We start from the raw sequence: 13,297 nt of genomic DNA on the forward strand, positions 1-13,297 counted from the left end.
CCAGTGCCAGACTGGGTGATTCAGGCCTTCCCTGGGGCTGGTTGGCTCTCAGACGCAGCCCAACCCCAACTGGCCTCCCTGTGGGTTATTTGGAGTGGAGGGGTTTTACCGAAGCTGGGGGCACTGGGGTGCTGTTGGGGAGGAGATGGGGGAGGGGTAGCAGGAGGTGTGGGCCTGGCCTAGTCTCACTGAGTCAGCGGTGGACAGCTCTCTGCGGATCAGAACTACTTAATCCTTTCCTTGTATAGTTGTAAAGACCAAGGCCATAGAGAGGGTGTCCAATGTCACCCAGCCAGCCTGCAGGGCGTTGAGCCTGGAACCCAAGGCTCTGACTCCTGGCCCAGTGCCCCTTCCACACTGCCTGCCTACTTCTTGGGGAGACTCAGCTTGTGCTCTTAGGGAGCATCTCCTCCCATCTGAGGGTAGATAGAACCCCCCACAGCCACCTCACTGTTAGCACTGAGCCCAGAAAACCCGAGGACAAATCTGGGTACTGTCTGGAAGATTTCCCAGCCCCTCTTATCAAGGACACTGCACCTGATACTTTCCAAAATTTACCCCTGAGTAAAGGCACAACTGGATACATGCTTCAGAGGGGGTCTGGGGTTGCAGCCGGGGAAGCTAGCTGTGAGCACAGAAGCTCCTTGATGGTTCCTATTTAATATCTAAGGCACGTGGTTTGCAGTTCCGCTCTACCATGCAGGGCTGGTGGTTTATCTTTTTCATGTTGATTTGTAGACATTCCTTATGTATTCTGGATGTGAGTCCTTTGTCAGAGACACAGATTATGAGTATCTTCTCTTCTACATGGAAAATTAAGTCATCAGCTCATTCCAGGAGCATCAATAATGAACCAGCTGGCAAGACATGGAAACAACCTAAATGTCCATCGACAGATGAATGGATAAAGAAGATGTGGTATATATACACAATGGAATACTACTCAGCCATAAAAAAGAACAAAATAATGTCATTTGCAGCAACATGGATGCAACTAGAGATTATCATACTAAGCGAAATAAGTCAGAAAGAGAAAGACAATTACCATATGATATCACTTATATGTAGAATCTAAAATAAGACACAGGGACTTCCCTGGTGGTGCAGTGGTTAAGAATCCGCCTGCCAACGCAGGGGACAAGGGTTCGATCCCTGATCTGGGAAGATCCCACCAAAAAGAAAGAAAATAAAATGTGAATGAACCTGTCTATGAAACAGAAACAGACTCACAGACATAGAGAACAGACTGGTGGTTGCTAAGGGGGAGGGGGTTGGAGGAGGGATGGAGTGGGAGGTTGGGGTTAGCAGATGTGAGCATTTACATATAGAATGGATAAACAACAAGGCCCTATAGCACAGAGAACTATATTCAGCATCCTATCATAAACCACAGTAGAAAAGAAGGTATATATATGTGTAACTGAATCACTTTGCTGTACAGCAGTAATTAACACAACATTGTAAATCAACTACACTTCAATTAAAAAAATAAGGAAAAAAATAATGAGTGGGCGGGGCCCTGTTGGTGCCGGGCACTGGGCTTCCGAGGTGCATGTGATATGGCCCCTGCCCTCAACAGGAGTGCACCTTTGAGGAGGAGGAGGCAGACATTTAGAATGAGGAAGAAGGAAAGGCCAGTTTGTCTCCCCAAGCTAACATGATTTTCTTTACAAAAGTTTTATCAAAACTTTCTTCAGAACCCAGGCAGGGTGAAAAGAAAGCTTTCCCCGTGTTTGTTTTCTGGGCTGGGTCTTTAAATCCTTTGCAGTGAACGCTGCTTCTAGACGCTTCCTTGACTCCACAAGCCCCATTGGCTGAATGTGTGCTCAACCCCTGACCTCTCCACTGGTTTCTGCCCTGCTTGTGGGTGGCTTCACCAGGACATGGTCGAATTCTCAGCCCTGGAACCTGGTTCTTGGTGTTCAGTGGAGGAGAGTCACGTGGCCTGGGAGTGAGGAGAGTGGGGGTGGGGTCAGGCCCGATGAGTATTCTGCAAAGCTGGGTCCAGTTTAAAACTCCTCTCCTGTCCTGGGGCCAGTGGGTACCATTTCAGGCAGTTCCAGACTCCCACTCCCACCCAGGCCACCGACACTGAAGAGGACTCAGGAGGCTGTGCGCAGAACGGGGGACAGAGGCCAACCCTTGGAGCAAAGGGGCCCGGGGGAGGCTAGTCAGATGGACCTGGCACGGAAGTGGGGCCCAGACCACGAAGACATCCACAGCCCATCAGTGCATGGACGGTGGGGCCTTGGCAGGCTGGGACAGTGTGTCCAGAAGTGTGACAGGAGGCAGAGAAGGGCAGAGAGGACTGGATTCCAGCCCGGGCCCTGTTCCTGGCCTGCCACGTGCCAACAACCAACGCCCCTCTCAAGACCTCAGTTCTCTGAGGCCTCCATGGCTCGGACATTCTCTGAAGCGTGCCTGGGAAGGAGGGACCGTGAACACCTTGGAGTAGATTCCCACGTAGGGGAGCCATGTAGGAAAGACAGAGAAGCAAAGGGCATGTCCGACTCAGGGGTGGAAAACCCAGTCCTGGCACAGGAAGCTCCTCTGCTTTCATGCTATTGCTCCAGCATCACCTCTGATGGGAAGGCTCCAGACCTCGCCCTGGACCAGGGGCCCATGGAATTGGGGACTGCTCTTCCTGTTGTTTGTATGAGCTGTGTTGTCATCTCTGCATCTGCCTGAGACTGTCCCAGCCCCAAGAGCTCTGTGAGGGCACAGACTGTGTCCCACCCCAGCAACCTGCCAGGCCCACAGACAGGGGGCAGAACTCTGGGGGTGTGTGGTGCCCCCATGAGCAGCCTCGAGCCCCTGAGCTCTTGTCCTGGCACCCTCTGCCTCCCTGGGTCAGGAGTGGGGGGCAGGGGGCCAGGCAGATCACCACACCTGTGTCTATATGCCCCCTGCCCCCAGGAGCCGTGGGCGCTGTGACCTGAAGCCTGGGAATCCTAGGATCAGCCTGTGAGGCATCATAACTACCTTGGAAGTTGGAAACGAGGACCCTGGGCCCCAGAGGTGAGGTCCATGAAAGGCAAGCCTGTGGCCGCTCAGAGACCATCAAACTATCCCCTGCGCCCTGGCACATGCAGACAGGAAAATCCAGCCAGGGCTCTGACTGATCTGCGGGTGTCCCTCCCTTCCCAGCCCAGTGTATCCCGGGGCACAAGGAATGTGCGCAGAGGGAGAGGGAGTAGTTGGCCCGCACTTTGGACCAGGATGGGGATGGATGAAAAGCACACAAAAGCGTCAGCCTGGGGGGACTGGGTGATGGCAGGAGCACGGGCTTGGAGTCACCACGGTCTTGAAGGAGCTGTGTGACCCTGAGCGGCACCTGCTCCTCTCGGAGACATGCTCTGTTCACCTGTACCTGCCTTGCTGAGGTGTGAAGGACTGCGGTGAGCAGAGACTCAGTGCATGTCCTCCCTCCCCTCCTCCAGGGTGGACTGGGCACTCTGGGGGAGCCTGAAGACACACTTTGCTAATTTTAGTAAAAGTTAAGGATGTGGGGACTGCTACCCTGCCTCTTTTTTTTTTTTTCAACTCAGCTTGACAGATACGTTTTTATTATTAGACACTAAACAAACCCAAGAAAATTTAAGCAACATCACCATACTTGGTGCCTCCATGTCTAGGTACATTGAAGAATTTCTTATGGGAGCTGTCATTTAATGTTTCAATAAGGTACTCAAAGGCATATCTTGCATTTGGGGCATCCAGCGCCAGAGACCATATTATCCCTGCGGGGTGGGGGCCTGTGGGGGATGGAGGGGGAGGTCGGGAGGGGAAGAGGGGGAGGAAGCCACCCTGCCTCTTGTCAGCTCTGCATGGGAGGCCAGGTTGGAGGGCAGGGAGTGGGGAGCTGGAGATGCCGCTGCCGGGGGCCTGGTTCCTAGTGTTACCGATCCGTGTTCTTGGCCTTCCCCAATCAATAGAAATTGATTCGAGGCCAGACAAGAAATTCAGGCAAGGCTTTATTGGGGCCCCTGCTACAGCCAGGGAGCGAGAACATGTAAGGTTCCCTTGCTCTCTCCCCAAGCGGGGGACGAGCTGGTTGCTTATATGGAGTGAGGGTAGGGGTCTGTCCAAAGGTTGGGCAGGAGGGGTAGCTTAAGTGGTTTGCCCACCCTTTTGGTGGTGTTGAGTGCAGGGGGGCATGTGCAGTGCTCTGCTTTTTCTCCTGACACCGTTTTTGCTCCCGGCTCTTCAGAAGCGGCCATTGGGTTTTTTTTTTTTTGGTCTTTTTGTCTCTTGTTGTCCGTAATTTGCCTCAACTGCACATGCATGCAGTTATTTTCAGTCCTTTATAGTTTCTTTGTATTTTGTTGCTCAAAGCACTGCAGCAAAGGGTCCCAGGTCCCAGGTCCCAGGTCCCAGGCTGCCTCACTAGGAGAGAGAGGAGTTTGGTCCCAGAAAAGACAGTGGGAGGCGAGTGGGCGAGAAAGATGTGGCAGGGGGCTGTTGATGCTTCTAGGGCCTTGGCCACAGCCCATCTGATGAGCTCTGGAGCCTTTTTGCCAAAGCCTTCATGAGATTTATTTGTTTTCTTTGGAGGCAGGCAAGGTGCCAGGGAAGCTGGCTCCCGGCCTCGGCTTTGTGGCCGGCTGCTGTGTGATCCAGAGCCAGTCATCGCCCATCTCTGGGCCTCAGTCTCCCTGTCCATGATCTTCCTGCCTGCACCCTGGCACTGGTGGATCCAGTTTGTTTAGCTGAGTCACCTGATGGCTCCCAGCCTCAGTTTCTTCGTCTGTATAGTGGGGATAAGTACAGCTACCACCTGGGAGGCGTCAAGGGGGTTGTGCCCCCAGCACCCAGGCCAGGGATGAAGTAGGTGAATGGCACCTGTCTGAATGCAAGCAGGAGGCTTGGGAAAGAGATCTTGGGGAAGCAGGAAGTTGAGAGAGGATCTTGTGGGCTCTAGGACTCCCTCCTGCTCTCTCCTCAGTGTCTCTGTGCCTTTCATTCTCTCTTGGTTTCGGTTTGTCTCTCTCTGTCTCCGACTCTCTCTGCATCTCGCTCTGTCTCTGTCCCTGCTTTTCTCTGTGTCTCTCCTCCTCCTCGCCCTCTCCCTTTGTTCTCTGTTGGGGGCCTTCTTTGGCTCTGTCTCTGTTTTTCAGTCTGTTTCTGGTTCCGTCTGTTTTTCTGCCCCCTTTTCCTGTTCTCTCTCCTCTCTGGAGGCCCTTCTGACTTCACTGAACCACCCGGCCATGCTGGGGTGGGGAGAAGCCTGGAGCTCTGCTCCCAGATGACTCTGGGGTCCCTGAGGACGCTCAGTTCAGTGCCAGGGTCAAGGAGATAAAGGCCAGAGAACCCAAGAGCTCTGTTAAAGGAGAGCTGGAATCTCTCCCTGGGGAACGTGGGGACTGCTGACTGGCTACAGGATAGGTAGCCGAGAACTATTGTACCACTGTGAGTCTAGTTATTTTCATTTAAGCCAGATTTCTGATCCCCCAGAGCCAAAAGCCCAGCTACTCCCTGTCCCTCTGAAATGTGACGTTTTGCCAGAGTGATGAGGAGAATGGGTTTGAAGCAGGTGGTTTCCCAGGGTGGAGACCTTGGGGGTTACTTAGAGAACAGAATACTCCTGGGAGCCAGAGCTATCTGGGAGGGCTTCCTGGAGGAAGTGGTCTATAAGGGACCAGGAGGGAGCTTGATGGGCCTGGGGGCCTGGCCTGTGCTGGGTGCTTTAGCAACCTCACCCATTTCTTCATCTGCAGAGTGGGGATAAGCACAGCCACCACCTGGAAGATGTCAATGGGGGTGTCTTATAAAACCCAGCACCTGGACCAGGTATGTGCATAACAAGTCCCTTTTTGCAGATGAGGTCAAAGCAGCACCAGGTGGGTCAAGTGGCTGCCCGTGGTCATGCAGCCTGTGAAGGGGCTGGACCCATGCCCTGTGCAGTGTTGGTACAGCCTCCCCCGCTGCTGACGCCCCTGCCTCCCCAGTGGCCCTTCTTCCCTCCGTGGATGTCAGGTAAAGACAATGGGCTGTGTGGCCTTGGATGGAATGCTGACCGTCTCTGGGCATGTCATCTGTGCTAAATCAGGCTGGTGGCTTTCTGAGAGGATCTGAGGAGCCCTAGGCTCCTGCACTAGGGCTACGGGGCCTGCTGGGGGGAGAAGGGGGTAAGCATGGGAGCTTTGAGCCCCTACCCTGCTTGGCCCTGAGTGTCCACACAAATGTGACCTCCTGAACTTCCAGAGTATCTCTAAAGCCCCCATTTACCCTGAATTTCTAAGGGTATGTGTGTCCCCATTCCTCCACCCCAGTCATCAGGGTCCCCTCTGCCCCCCAGGCTAGCCCACAGCCCAGGACTCAGGCCAGCAGGTGCTGGATGGCCGGAGCCCCTGTCCTGAGAGGATCCAGGGCTTGAAGGGGTGCTGGAGCTGGGTGGCCAGTGTCCAAGGACCTTAATGGTGTGAGGCAGCTGAGAACTGGTGTCTGTTCGGTCCTCCTGCCATCAGGCCTCTATGCAGGGGTCGTGGGTCGGGGCTGCTCTGGGATCAGCAGGCCAGACACAGGACAGTCTTGTCCTTCCCAGAGCAGAAGCTGAGGGAACAGGAGAGGCTGAGGCCAGTGGCTCTCGCAGCCTATAAGTGCCAACAACGCAGGAGCTACCCTGGCTTCATCCTCCTTGGAGGTAGTAGAACTTGGTGATTGACACACAATCTCTGAGTCCTGTGATGGGGCTGCCTCCATCCTCATTAACAGGACACCTTGGACTTGTTGCTTAAAACTCCCTGAGACTAGATTTTCTCCTCTGCAAAGCAGAGGCAACAACAGCGCTCGACTCCTAGGTTTGATGCAAGAATAAAAGATGATGCCTGCAAAGCGCTTAGCACAGAGCTGGCATGTGATAAGTGCTCAGTCAACGCTGGCTCCTTTTCTGTTTTTTTAATTAATTAATTTATTGGCTGTGTTGTGTCTTCGTTGCTGCGTGTGGGCTTTAGTTGCGGTGAGCGGGGGCTACTCTTCATTGTGGTGTGAGGGCTTCTTATTGCAGTGGCTTCTCTTGTTGTGGAGCAGGCTTCAGTAGCTGTGGCACGCAGGCTCAGCAGTTGTGGCATGCAGGCTCAGCAGTTGTGGCTTGCAGGCTCTAGATGGCAGGCTCAGATGGCGCATGGGCTTAGCTGCTCTGCAACATGTGGGATCTTCCCAGACCAGGGATTGAACCCGTGTCCCCTGCACTGGCAGGCGGATTCTTAACCGCTGCGCCATGAGGGAAGTCCCTGGCTCCCATTCTTACCCTCCATTCCCTCCGTGCCCGCATCCATGGTCCTCAGCACATCCCCTTATTGTGGCTTTTAGAAAACTTTCTCGTGACAAGGGGTTTGCACGTCCACGATCCCCATGAACCATACTTTTCTATAAGGCAAAATGGGATCTGGTCTTTTTCATCTATTCATGGCCTGGCCCATGGCAGATGCCCAAGAAATGTTTGTTGAATAAATGAGAGGTTTTGGGAAAGATTCTGAACCCTTCTTTACAATGGTTTTCCACTGGGAGACTTGGTCGGTGATATCACGTCAGTAACATAGATGGTGAGAACAGTAGGCGGACAGATCAGATGTAGATGGAGCGTCAGACAACCTGAGAATCCAAGTTCCTGGCTCTGAGATTGATTCTCTGTCTTTTACCCCACATTGCCTCCACCTGGCTGTGTTTTTTGAAGCAAGTCACTCCCCTTTTTGGACCTCTCTGTCCCTGTGTGTTCTACAAGGCTGGCGGGCCAAGTTTTCTGGAAGGGCCTGCAGAGATGTGGAGCTCAGCATTAGGGGATGCTCCCTAATGCATTCCTGTCCCTGACCCCCTTTCCAGGAATGATTCTACAGCTCTGGGTAAGCTGGTAGAAGGTGCCGAACCCAGAATTATTCTCACAGTGGGATGTCAATGGTAGCCAGCTTGGCTGACATTGGAAGGTATTGGATCTCTGCTTTCTCAGCACAAACAAAAGCCAATATCAAAGAGGACACCCCCAAATTCTCTGCCACTCCCTATTTGATCAAAAGTTTCGGTAAAATAAAGATGCTCAGGGACTTCCCTGGTAGTCCAGTGGTGAAGAATCTGCCTTCCAGGGCAGGGACATGGGTTCGATCCCTGCTTGGGGAACTAAGATCCAACATGCTGCGAGGCAACCAAGCCCACGAGCTCTAGAGCCCAGGTGCCACAACTAGAGAGAAACCTGCGCACCAACAAAAGATCCCGCGTGTTGCAACTAAGACCCAGTGCAGCCACATGAATAAACAAATAAATAAATATTAAAAAAAAATAAAGATGCTCACAGAGGAGAGTCGGAAGGATACAAAGCACATATTTCTATAGACAGTCCCCTTCCCAGTCTGCCTGTGGATCAAGCCAAACCCAACCATAAGGATGTTGTGAATCACTTAGTTTAATATCCCACCCTTGCCCCATTTATTAAACTCCACCCACGGGTGGGGGTGTTTCCCTCAGTTCTCAGGGCCTGGAAGAGCCAGGCTTCTCTTCCTCAACTGGTTTAGTTTTAGCTTCTGAGCACCATGGTTCACGGAATTGATTGTATTTTCCTTTTCTCCTGGGCCACCAGGGAAGTCACAGCTAAATCTGTCAACCAGATAGGATCTCTTCCTGTCTTTTTCTTTCTTTCTTTCCCCACTCTTTGACTTCATTTTCTCACTTAAAAAAATAAATCATATCTTGGCTGTATTTTGTAAGTTGTCTCAGATCCTCTTTATTAGGATGTGAGCTATGAATTCATGAAAGAGGTGGAAGTGTTCGGTCTTCCTGTGGAGTGGATGCTGAGAAGGGAGGTGGAGGTGGGGAAGGGAGAGCAGGAAGGCTACTGATAGGCAGAGGTGCGTGGAAAAGCCCAGGTCAGGGAGCAAGCCCCCAGGAGGGGAAGGAGGGCAGCCAGAGGAAAATGATCAAGACAGGGCTCAGGTACTGAGTGAAGGGGGGCTCTTTGGGGGCCTGCTCTGGGAGCCTTGGATGCTAGACAAAATTTCTATTTTTTTTTTTTTTTTTGGCCACACCGCGTAGATTGTGGGCTTTTGGTTCCCTGACCAGGAATCAAACCCAGGGCCCTGGCAGTGAGAGCGCTGAGTCCTAACCACTGGACTACCAGGGAATTCCCCAAATTTCTATTTTTTGAGGATCAGCTATACCCCAGGCACTTTACACTTGTCATTAATAACTTCTACATTATCCTAGCCTTTACGAACTAGGAGACTGAGACTCAGAGAAGGTAAATCATTTGCCCAGGGTCCTGAAATCTAAGAAATGGCAGAGCCCATACTGGAACCCCAGACAATAGACCCAGATCTAGGCTTTGTGCACCTTCCTTTATCCTAGGCCCATAGGAAGCTCTGGAAGTCTTTTCAGGGAATGACATCATTGGATGTATGTTTCAGACAGATCTCTGCTGCCTGCGGCAGGAAATGTGGTCAGTCTGGGGCCTGGGGGACCAGGAGGCAGTTCAGATCTCTGCTGAGAGATGGTGGTGGCTGGGACCAGGGTAGTAATGGGGATGAGGGTGGGGACAGAGAGGATGGGGTGGGGCCAAGAGAGATTTGGGAGGTAGAGCTGACAGGTCAGGTGGTGTGACTTTTGACGCTGGGGGTGGGGAAGAGGGCAGACCTAGGAGGTCGCCCGGGTCTCTGGCTTGGTCACCTGGGGTGGAGGCAGCGCCATTTGCTGAGATGGAAAAAAGCCAGTTGGGGGCAGGAAAGAAGAAGATGTGCTGAGGAGGCTGCTGAGTTGGCCACCTGTGGGGGCGTGGCTGATTCTGCCTGACCACAAGCCCCCAGGCCTGGACTGTGCCCAGTCCAGCCCCCCATGCGGCGTCATTAGCTCTGCTGACGTTGCCACACGGAGCCTCGGGTGTCCCAGAGCCGAGGAGGGAGTCGGTGATTCCTGAAGGTCCCTGGTGACCTGGGCTGGGGTTTCGGGGCTCCGAGGGGACAGTGTGGATTGAGCTGGGTGACTCCTGGCCGACACCACTGCCTGCCATTAGAGCCACTAGCCTCAGGCCCTCTGGGTCTGTGGGAATCTGTGGATATCCTGCCTTTTCACAATGGCTGAGTCAGAGTGGTAGGAACAGAGTAAAGGGACGAATTAAACAGTTAATCCCACTAGGGGATTGCAAGTAAAAAAAAAAAGTATGGGAAACCATACTTTAAGTTAATGATCACTCAATAAAGCAGATTTGCTTAAACCACAAAACCAAGCAAGCTTGTTTAGCAATGAAACCATGCAACAGAAACACGAGACATGCCCCCAACGGAGAAAACGATGGTGGCATGAGACCCACATCCGGCCCAGTGAGCTCAACAAGTTAATGACCTCTGGGACATGCTCTCTGCACACATAAAAAGCAATAATTTACAGTCATGGGTTGACCATGTAGGGACAAGAAAACTCCCCTGCCCAACCTGGAGAAGGAGCTGATGATGGAAGTGTGACGTCTACTCAAGAATGAGGAAGAAGGTGGTCTTCTTCCCCTCCCCACTTTTCCTTTGATTATAAAACTGTAGCCCACTAAGTTCTCAGGGGTGGCAGCCTCTCACCTGTCTGCTTGTAAGCCTCACAAGCTTATTCTAATAAATCCCTTCTTATCCATCACTTTGCCTTTCGCTGCATTCTTTCTGCGCTGAGACATAAAGCACTGGGGCTCCTTAGACCCCCCCACCAAACACCACCTAGTGGTTTCAAGAGCCCCTGCGGTCCCTCCTCCATCCGCATGGGGGTCCAGGATCCTGCTCTGGGTGTCAGGGCCACAGGTTGAGGGTGACCTGGGAGAATCCCAAGGGATGAGTCCATGTAAAAAACTGAGAGGACTCAACAGGTGGTGAGAACTCTGATTTCTAGAACAGCACCTATATACAAAAGGTGCCCAATAAATGTTTTTCAATGAAGAGATAAAGGAAGGAAGGAAAACTTTGAATCCAGGGACTGCAGCGTCATCTCAGAGATGTCATTGCTCTTCTCTGAGCCTTGGCTCACCCAACTGGAAAATGGAGAGTCTGGCCTGAGGGTCTCCAGGGACCCTTCCAGGTTGAAGGTAAGGATTCTAGAGAGCAGAGGGAACTGTCCCCGTGGTGCTCAGGGGCGTGGAGAAAGGCCACAGGGCGGGGGTTCTAGGAGCTAAGCTCTGCAGGTCTTCCCTTCCTCCCTCCTGCCATGGTTGCCCTAGGAAAGCTCAGGCACAGACTCTGTGTGTGTGTTGGGGGGAGAGCTGGAAGATCCGATGTCAGAAATCATGGGAACAGCTCAGAACCCACTTCAGTCACAAGGCCTGAGGCAGGCAGTTTCCATGACCCGATGGTGCCAAGGCTCACCTGGGCACAGGTAGCCTATCCCCACGGGCATCATATGACTTCCCCAACCAGAGTTATACCCTCCACCACCCTCCTTACCCATCAGTTCGTAAATAGTCAATGCTAGGGTCTCCAGCTAGAGGCCCAAGGATCAGATCTGACTTACAAATAAGTCAATTTTGCTTGAACCGCAGTGTTCTGTTTTTTTAAGCAATATCATATTTCAATACGTTGGCCAAAGCAGGCTCTATTTCCTTTGCCACAGTGCCACGCCTCCCTACTGTCTTGCACTTGGTAGCTTCACACATCTTATCTGCCTGACCCCTGAAGTCATCCGAGTTTGGAAACTCTGAACTCGCTCAACAGCCCTACTTTTTGGACAGGGAGACTGGAGCAGGGAGAATGGAATGCTAGATAATCTGAGGTTGGAAGAGCCCTTGAGATCACGAATGTCTCATTTTCTAATCTCTGCCCCAATATCATTGTTCAGAGAGACCTTCCCTGATCAGCCTACTCAAAGCAGCACCCCACCCACCCTGCCCCGTACCCGCACTGTTCGTCTTCTTCACCTCCTGACACTCCAGGCTCTAGCCTCCCAGTTCATTCCTGACCCTCTTGCTGCTCTGTGTGCCCCATGAAGGCAGAGACGTGGTTGGCCTTATTCACTGCTGTATACCCAGTGACAGAATAATGCCTGGCATCTGGTAGGTGCTCAAAAAATGGTTGGAGAATGGGAAAAATGAGGCCCTGGGCATGAGAGCATCAGCCCCAGACCCCCTCACTGCTACAGTTTCCCTGGGTCGTTCCAGGGATGTCCTGGGGTCGTGTTGGAGTCTCATGGTCACCCAGCAGCTCCCAGGCCTCTGCCTCTGCACAGCGCTGTGTTTGAAGTGAGCCCAGCTGTGTTCTGCCTGCCAGAAGGAAGAGGGGCCAGATGTCAGCTGGCTCCCCCATCCCTGCTCCTCCCAAATCTGACCCATCATGACTGGAATCCCAGGTTCAAACAGACCACAGCCTGGGTGTGCAGGAGGTGCCTTTTGTGGGTTGTGGGCAGGGCAGGGGCCCAGGCCGGGGTTGGTGTCTTAAGTGTTCTCAGAACCAGAAGAAAGAGGAAAGGAGCAAATTGAAATGGGTGGGCAGGGAGGCCAAGAGCAGGAAACTCTTCTTATTTTTCTTCCAAGAAAGACTTTGTTTTTTTTCAAAGGTAAAAATATTTGCTTACAAAAACTGTGTAAACATTACACAAAAGAATGAGGAAGAAGATAAAAAGGACATGTTCTTCTATCCCTCAGGGATCTAGTCCACAGTACAAGCCCATCTAGGGTCAGGTAGCCTGGGCTCAGGTTCTGGCTTGACCACTTTCCAGCTATGGATCTTGAGAGGGTCTTTAACTTCTCGGTGCCTCGGTTTCTTCACCTGTAAAATGGGGATACTTGTGTTCCTCTCAACCTCTCTGCACCCTCTGCTATTCCCTCCTTCTTTCCTCCAGCTCTGAGGACATTTCTTTTTAAGACACCATGACCTGACCAGGCCCCTGCGCTTCCCACAACGCATAAAAGGCTCATGCTGGACACCAGGCTGTGGTCGGTTTAACTTGAGATTCTAGGCTTACTCGGTATTCCTGTCACCGAGTATTGTCATGAGGATTAGATAAGTGAATCCATGGAAGGAGTTTAGAACAGCGTTTGGCACATGGTGAGGGCTATGGACGCGTCTGCTAGCATCTCAGCATCACCTGACACCATCAGCATCACCATCAGCGTCACCGTCACCATCATCGTCTTTGCAGACAGCACTTCATGCACCAATCTGCCTTCCTCCCTCTTTCCCATCCATCCACCCATCCATCCATCCATCCATCCATCCATCCATCCATCCATCCATCCTTCTGTAATGGGAATATCCGTGCATGCTCTTCAGGAACCTGTCTTCTGCACTCCACATTACATTACAGGTAAACAACGTGGCTCGGGTCCTGGTTAATGGGGAGGGGTGAGAGT

General features: G+C 52.3%; 1 pseudogene; it reads right to left on the reverse strand.

Moving 5' to 3' along the window:
• Positions 1–13,075, reverse strand: part of LOC130852453 (cyclin-Y-like protein 1) — a 28,610-nt pseudogene extending 15,535 nt beyond the window's left edge.
• Between the last annotated feature and the right edge of the window lie 222 nt (positions 13,076–13,297).

The sequence above is a fragment of the Hippopotamus amphibius genome, chromosome 1, assembly GCF_030028045.1.
Source record: "Hippopotamus amphibius kiboko isolate mHipAmp2 chromosome 1, mHipAmp2.hap2, whole genome shotgun sequence".
Lineage (NCBI taxonomy): Eukaryota > Metazoa > Chordata > Mammalia > Artiodactyla > Hippopotamidae > Hippopotamus > Hippopotamus amphibius.